This window comes from Aquarana catesbeiana, linkage group LG09, assembly GCF_042186555.1.
Source record: "Aquarana catesbeiana isolate 2022-GZ linkage group LG09, ASM4218655v1, whole genome shotgun sequence".
NCBI lineage: Eukaryota > Metazoa > Chordata > Amphibia > Anura > Ranidae > Aquarana > Aquarana catesbeiana.
In genome coordinates this window covers 3,012,747-3,021,578 of record NC_133332.1, presented here as the reverse complement: position 1 = coordinate 3,021,578, position 8,832 = coordinate 3,012,747, and positions in this window count along the sequence as shown.

Here is an 8,832-nt window from a genome sequence, read left to right as displayed (position 1 = left end):
ATGTACCGCCCCCCCTACTGGCCCCTCCCACCAGCCAATGGATGTGAAGAGGAGGATCAGACCAAAGAAATCTTCCTTCCGCCTTCTCCTATTTATAAATGCAAAATAAACTCCCACCAATCACAGCCAACCCCCCGCACCCATCCCCCCCCCCCCCCGCACCCATCACAGTCAACCCCCCGCACCCATCCCCCCCCCCCACCCATCACAGCCAACCCCCCGCACCCATCCCCCCCCCCCCCCGCACCCATCACAGTCAACCCCCCGCACCCATCGCAGCCAACCCCCCGCACCCATCCCCCCCCCCCCGCACCCATCACAGTCAACCCCCCGCACCCATCGCAGCCAACCCCCCGCACCCATCCCCCCCCCCCCCCGCACCCATCGCAGCCAACCCCCCGCACCCATCGCAATCAACCCCCCGCACCCATCCCCCCCCCCCCCGCACCCATCACAGTCAACCCCCCGCACCCATCACAGCCAACCCATCGCAGCCAACCCTCCCGCACCCATCCCCCCCCCCCCACCCATCACAGCCAACCCCCCGCACCCATCCCCCCCCCCACCCATCACAGCCAACCCCCCGCACCCATCCCCCCCCCACACCCATCACAACCAACTCCCGCACCCATCACAGCCAACCCTCCGCACCCATCCCCCCCCCCACCCATCACAGCCAACCCCCCGCACCCATCCCCCCCCCCCCACCCATCACAGCCAACCCCCCGCACCCATCCCCCCCCCACACCCATCACAGCCAACCCCCCGCACCCATTCCCCCCCCCCCCCATCACAGCCAACCCCCCGCACCCATCCCCCCCCCCCCATCGCACCCATCCCCCCCCCCACCACAGCCAACCCCCCGCACCCATCACAGCCAACCCCCCGCACCCATCCCCCCCCCCCCCGCACCCATCGCAGCCAACCCCCGCACCCATCGCAATCAACCCCCCGCACCCATCCCCCCCCCCCCCGCACCCATCACAGTCAACCCCCCCGCACCCATCACAGCCAACCCCCCGCACCCATCACAGCCAACCCCCCGCACCCATCGCAGCCAACCCCCCGCACCCATCGCAGTCAACCCCCCGCACCCATCACAGCCAACCCCCCGCACCCATCCCCCCCCCCCCCGCACCCATCACAGTCAACCCCCCGCACCCATCACAGCCAACCCCCCGCACCCATCCCCCCCCCCCCCGCACCCATCACAGCCAACCCCCCGCACCCATCGCAGCCAACCCCCCGCACCCATCGCAATCAACCCCCCGCACCCATCCCCCCCCCCCCCCGCACCCATCACAGTCAACCCCCCGCACCCATCACAGCCAACCCCCCGCACCCATCGCAGCCAACCCCCCGCACCCATCGCAGTCAACCCCCCGCACCCATCGCAGTCAACCCCCGCACCCATCGCAATCAACCCCCCGCACCCATCCCAGTCAACCCCCCGCACCCATCACAGCCAACCCATCGCAGCCAACCCCCCGCACCCATCCCCCCCCCCCCCGCACCCATCACAGTCAACCCCCGCACCCATCACAGCCAACCCCCCGCACCCATCCCAGTCAACCCCCCGCACCCATCCCAGTCAACCCATCGCAGTCAACCCCCCGCACCCATCGCAGCCAACCCCCTGCACCCATCACAGCCAACCCCCGCACCCATCGCAGTCAACCCCCCGCACCCATCGCAGTCAACCCCCCGCACCCATCACAGCCAACCCCCGCACCCATCGCAATCAACCCCCCGCACCCATCCCAGTCAACCCCCCGCACCCATCACAGCCAACCCATCGCAGCCAACCCCCCCGCACCCATCGCAGCCAACCCCCCGCACCCATCGCAGTCAACCCCCCGCACCCATCGCAGTCAACCCCCCGCACCCATCGCAGTCAACCCCCCGCACCCATCGCAGTCAACCCCCCGCACCCATCACAGCCAACCCCCGCACCCATCGCAATCAACCCCCCGCACCCATCCCAGTCAACCCCCCGCACCCATCGCAGCCAACCCCCCGCACCCATCGCAGTCAACCCCCCGCACCCATCGCAGCCAACCCCCCGCACCCATCGCAGCCAACCCCCCGCACCCATCACAGCCAACCCCCCGCACCCATCCCAGTCAACCCCCCGCCACCCATCACAGCCAACCCATCGCAGCCAACCCCCCGCACCCATCCCCCCCCCCCGCACCCATCACAGTCAACCCCCCGCACCCATCACAGCCAACCCCCCGCACCCATCCCAGTCAACCCCCCGCACCCATCACAGCCAACCCATCGCAGCCAACCCCCCGCACCCATCGCAGCCAACCCCCCGCACCCATCGCAGTCAACCCCCCGCACCCATCGCAGTCAACCCCCCGCACCCATCACAGCCAACCCCCGCACCCATCGCAATCAACCCCCCGCACCCATCCCAGTCAACCCCCCGCACCCATCGCAGCCAACCCCCCGCACCCATCGCAGTCAACCCCCCGCACCCATCGCAGCCAACCCCCCGCACCCATCGCAGCCAACCCCCCGCACCCATCACAGCCAACCCCCCGCACCCATCACAGCCAACCCATCGCAGCCAACCCCCCGCACCCATCACAGCCAACCCATCGCAGCCAACCCCCCGCACCCATCGCAGCCAACCCCCCGCACCCATCGCAGTCAACCCCCCGCACCCATCGCAGTCAACCCCCCGCACCCATCCCAGTCAACCCCCCGCACCCATCACAGCCAACCCATCGCAGCCAACCCCCCGCACCCATCACAGCCAACCCATCGCAGCCAACCCCCGCACCCATCGCAGCCAACCCCCCGCACCCATCGCAGTCAACCCCCCGCACCCATCACAGCCAACCCATCGCAGCCAACCCCCCGCACCCATCGCAGCCAACCCCCCGCACCCATCACAGCCAACCCCCGCACCCATCGCAGCCAACCCCCCGCACCCATCGCAGCCAACCCCCCGCACCCATCGCAGTCAACCCCCCGCACCCATCGCAGTCAACCCCCCGCACCCATCACAGCCAACCCCCCGCACCCATCCCAGTCAACCCCCCGCACCCATCACAGCCAACCCATCGCAGCCAACCCCCCGCACCCATCACAGCCAACCCATCGCAGCCAACCCCCCGCACCCATCGCAGCCAACCCCCCGCACCCATCGCAGTCAACCCCCCGCACCCATCGCAGTCAACCCCCCGCACCCATCCCAGTCAACCCCCCGCACCCATCACAGCCAACCCATCGCAGCCAACCCCCCGCACCCATCACAGCCAACCCATCGCAGCCAACCCCCCGCACCCATCGCAGCCAACCCCCCGCACCCATCGCAGTCAACCCCCCGCACCCATCACAGCCAACCCATCGCAGCCAACCCCCCGCACCCATCGCAGCCAACCCCCCGCACCCATCGCAGTCAACCCCCCGCACCCATCGCAGTCAACCCCCCGCACCCATCGCAGTCAACCCCCCGCACCCATCACAGCCAACCCCCGCACCCATCGCAATCAACCCCCCGCACCCATCCCAGTCAACCCCCCGCACCCATCACAGCCAACCCATCGCAGCCACCCCCCCGCACCCATCGCAGCCAACCCCCCGCACCCATCGCAGTCAACCCCCCGCACCCATCGCAGTCAACCCCCCGCACCCATCGCAGTCAACCCCCCGCACCCATCGCAGTCAACCCCCCGCACCCATCACAGCCAACCCCCGCACCCATCGCAATCAACCCCCGCACCCATCCCAGTCAACCCCCCGCACCCATCGCAGCCAACCCCCCGCACCCATCACAGTCAACCCCCCGCACCCATCGCAGCCAACCCCCCGCACCCATCCCCCCCCCCCCCGCACCCATCACAGTCAACCCCCCGCACCCATCGCAGCCAACCCCCCGCACCCATCCCCCCCCCCCCGCACCCATCACAGTCAACCCCCCGCACCCATCGCAGCCAACCCCCCGCACCCATCCCCCCCCCCCCGCACCCATCACAGTCAACCCCCCGCACCCATCGCAGCCAACCCCCCGCACCCATCCCCCCCCCCCCGCACCCATCACAGTCAACCCCCCGCACCCATCGCAGCCAACCCCCCGCACCCATCCCCCCCCCCCCGCACCCATCACAGTCAACCCCCCGCACCCATCACAGCCAACCCCCCGCACCCATCCCCCCCCCCCCCCCGCACCCATCACAGTCAACCCCCCGCACCCATCGCAGCCAACCCCCCGCACCCATCCCCCCCCCCCCCGCACCCATCGCAGCCAACCCCCCGCACCCATCGCAATCAACCCCCCGCACCCATCCCCCCCCCCCCCGCACCCATCACAGTCAACCCCCCGCACCCATCACAGCCAACCCCCCGCACCCATCCCCCCCCCCCCCCGCACCCATCACAGTCAACCCCCCGCACCCATCACAGCCAACCCCCCGCACCCATCCCCCCCCCCCCCCGCACCCATCACAGCCAACCCCCCGCACCCATCGCAGCCAACCCCCCGCACCCATCGCAATCAACCCCCCGCACCCATCCCCCCCCCCCCCGCACCCATCACAGCCAACCCCCCGCACCCATCGCAGCCAACCCCCCGCACCCATCGCAGTCAACCCCCCGCACCCATCGCAGTCAACCCCCGCACCCATCGCAATCAACCCCCCCGCACCCATCGCAGCCAACCCCCCGCACCCATCACAGCCAACCCATCGCAGCCAACCCCCCGCACCCATCACAGCCAACCCATCGCAGCCAACCCCCCGCACCCATCCCCCCCCCCCCGCACCCATCACAGTCAACCCCCCGCACCCATCACAGCCAACCCCCCGCACCCATCCCAGTCAACCCCCCGCACCCATCCCAGTCAACCCCCCGCACCCATCCCAGTCAACCCATCGCAGTCAACCCCCCGCACCCATCGCAGCCAACCCCCCGCACCCATCACAGCCAACCCCCGCACCCATCGCAGTCAACCCCCCGCACCCATCGCAGTCAACCCCCCGCACCCATCACAGCCAACCCCCGCACCCATCGCAATCAACCCCCCGCACCCATCCCAGTCAACCCCCCGCACCCATCACAGCCAACCCATCGCAGCCAACCCCCCCGCACCCATCGCAGCCAACCCCCCGCACCCATCACAGCCAACCCCCCGCACCCATCACAGCCAACCCCCCGCACCCATCACAGCCAACCCCCGCACCCATCCCCCCCCCCCACCGCACCCATCGCAGCCAACCCCCCGCACCCATCGCAATCAACCCCCCGCACCCATCCCCCCCCCCCCCCGCACCCATCACAGTCAACCCCCCGCACCCATCACAGCCAACCCCCCGCACCCATCGCAGCCAACCCCCCGCACCCATCGCAGCCAACCCCCCGCACCCATCCCCCCCCCCCCCGCACCCATCACAGTCAACCCCCCGCACCCATCACAGCCAACCCCCCGCACCCATCACAGCCAACCCCCCGCACCCATCCCCCCCCCCCCCGCACCCATCACAGCCAACCCCCCGCACCCATCACAGCCAACCCCCCGCACCCATCCCCCCCCCCCCCGCACCCATCGCAGCCAACCCCCCGCACCCATCGCAATCAACCCCCCGCACCCATCCCCCCCCCCCCCCCGCACCCATCACAGTCAACCCCCCCGCACCCATCACAGCCAACCCCCCGCACCCATCACAGCCAACCCCCCGCACCCATCGCAGCCAACCCCCCGCACCCATCGCAGTCAACCCCCCGCACCCATCACAGCCAACCCCCCGCACCCATCCCCCCCCGCACCCATCACAGTCAACCCCCCGCACCCATCACAGCCAACCCCCCGCACCCATCCCCCCCCCCCCCCGCACCCATCACAGCCAACCCCCCGCACCCATCGCAGCCAACCCCCCGCACCCATCGCAATCAACCCCCCGCACCCATCCCCCCCCCCCCCGCACCCATCACAGTCAACCCCCCGCACCCATCACAGCCAACCCCCCGCACCCATCGCAGCCAACCCCCCGCACCCATCGCAGTCAACCCCCCGCACCCATCGCAGTCAACCCCCGCACCCATCGCAATCAACCCCCCGCACCCATCCCAGTCAACCCCCCGCACCCATCACAGCCAACCCATCGCAGCCAACCCCCCGCACCCATCCCCCCCCCCCCCGCACCCATCACAGTCAACCCCCCGCACCCATCACAGCCAACCCCCCGCACCCATCCCAGTCAACCCCCCGCACCCATCCCAGTCAACCCATCGCAGTCAACCCCCCGCACCCATCGCAGCCAACCCCCCGCACCCATCACAGCCAACCCCCGCACCCATCGCAGTCAACCCCCCGCACCCATCGCAGTCAACCCCCCGCACCCATCACAGCCAACCCCCGCACCCATCGCAATCAACCCCCCGCACCCATCCCAGTCAACCCCCCGCACCCATCACAGCCAACCCATCGCAGCCAACCCCCCCGCACCCATCGCAGCCAACCCCCCGCACCCATCGCAGTCAACCCCCCGCACCCATCGCAGTCAACCCCCCGCACCCATCGCAGTCAACCCCCCGCACCCATCGCAGTCAACCCCCCGCACCCATCACAGCCAACCCCCGCACCCATCGCAATCAACCCCCCGCACCCATCCCAGTCAACCCCCCGCACCCATCGCAGCCAACCCCCCGCACCCATCGCAGTCAACCCCCCGCACCCATCGCAGCCAACCCCCCGCACCCATCGCAGCCAACCCCCCGCACCCATCACAGCCAACCCCCCGCACCCATCCCAGTCAACCCCCCGCACCCATCACAGCCAACCCATCGCAGCCAACCCCCCGCACCCATCCCCCCCCCCCGCACCCATCACAGTCAACCCCCCGCACCCATCACAGCCAACCCCCCGCACCCATCCCAGTCAACCCCCCGCACCCATCACAGCCAACCCATCGCAGCCAACCCCCCGCACCCATCGCAGCCAACCCCCCGCACCCATCGCAGTCAACCCCCCGCACCCATCGCAGTCAACCCCCCGCACCCATCACAGCCAACCCCCGCACCCATCGCAATCAACCCCCCGCACCCATCCCAGTCAACCCCCCGCACCCATCGCAGCCAACCCCCCGCACCCATCGCAGTCAACCCCCCGCACCCATCGCAGCCAACCCCCCGCACCCATCGCAGCCAACCCCCCGCACCCATCACAGCCAACCCCCCGCACCCATCACAGCCAACCCATCGCAGCCAACCCCCCGCACCCATCACAGCCAACCCATCGCAGCCAACCCCCCGCACCCATCGCAGCCAACCCCCCGCACCCATCGCAGTCAACCCCCCGCACCCATCGCAGTCAACCCCCCGCACCCATCCCAGTCAACCCCCCGCACCCATCACAGCCAACCCATCGCAGCCAACCCCCCGCACCCATCACAGCCAACCCATCGCAGCCAACCCCCCGCACCCATCGCAGCCAACCCCCCGCACCCATCGCAGTCAACCCCCCGCACCCATCACAGCCAACCCATCGCAGCCAACCCCCCGCACCCATCGCAGCCAACCCCCCGCACCCATCACAGCCAACCCCCGCACCCATCGCAGCCAACCCCCCGCACCCATCGCAGCCAACCCCCCGCACCCATCGCAGTCAACCCCCCGCACCCATCGCAGTCAACCCCCCGCACCCATCACAGCCAACCCCCCGCACCCATCCCAGTCAACCCCCCGCACCCATCACAGCCAACCCATCGCAGCCAACCCCCCGCACCCATCACAGCCAACCCATCGCAGCCAACCCCCCGCACCCATCGCAGCCAACCCCCCGCACCCATCGCAGTCAACCCCCCGCACCCATCGCAGTCAACCCCCCGCACCCATCCCAGTCAACCCCCCGCACCCATCACAGCCAACCCATCGCAGCCAACCCCCCGCACCCATCACAGCCAACCCATCGCAGCCAACCCCCCGCACCCATCGCAGCCAACCCCCCGCACCCATCGCAGTCAACCCCCCGCACCCATCACAGCCAACCCATCGCAGCCAACCCCCCGCACCCATCGCAGCCAACCCCCCGCACCCATCGCAGTCAACCCCCCGCACCCATCGCAGTCAACCCCCCGCACCCATCGCAGTCAACCCCCCGCACCCATCACAGCCAACCCCCGCACCCATCGCAATCAACCCCCCGCACCCATCCCAGTCAACCCCCCGCACCCATCACAGCCAACCCATCGCAGCCAACCCCCCCGCACCCATCGCAGCCAACCCCCCGCACCCATCGCAGTCAACCCCCCGCACCCATCGCAGTCAACCCCCCGCACCCATCGCAGTCAACCCCCCGCACCCATCGCAGTCAACCCCCCGCACCCATCACAGCCAACCCCCGCACCCATCGCAATCAACCCCCCGCACCCATCCCAGTCAACCCCCCGCACCCATCGCAGCCAACCCCCCGCACCCATCGCAGTCAACCCCCCGCACCCATCGCAGCCAACCCCCCGCACCCATCACAGCCAACCCCCCGCACCCATCCCAGTCAACCCCCCGCACCCATCACAGCCAACCCATCGCAGCCAACCCCCCGCACCCATCCCCCCCCCCCGCACCCATCACAGTCAACCCCCCGCACCCATCACAGCCAACCCCCCGCACCCATCCCAGTCAACCCCCCGCACCCATCACAGCCAACCCATCGCAGCCAACCCCCCGCACCCATCGCAGCCAACCCCCCGCACCCATCGCAGTCAACCCCCCGCACCCATCGCAGTCAACCCCCCGCACCCATCACAGCCAACCCCCGCACCCATCGCAATCAACCCCCCGCACCCATCCCAGTCAACCCCCCGCACCCATCGCAGCCAACCCCCC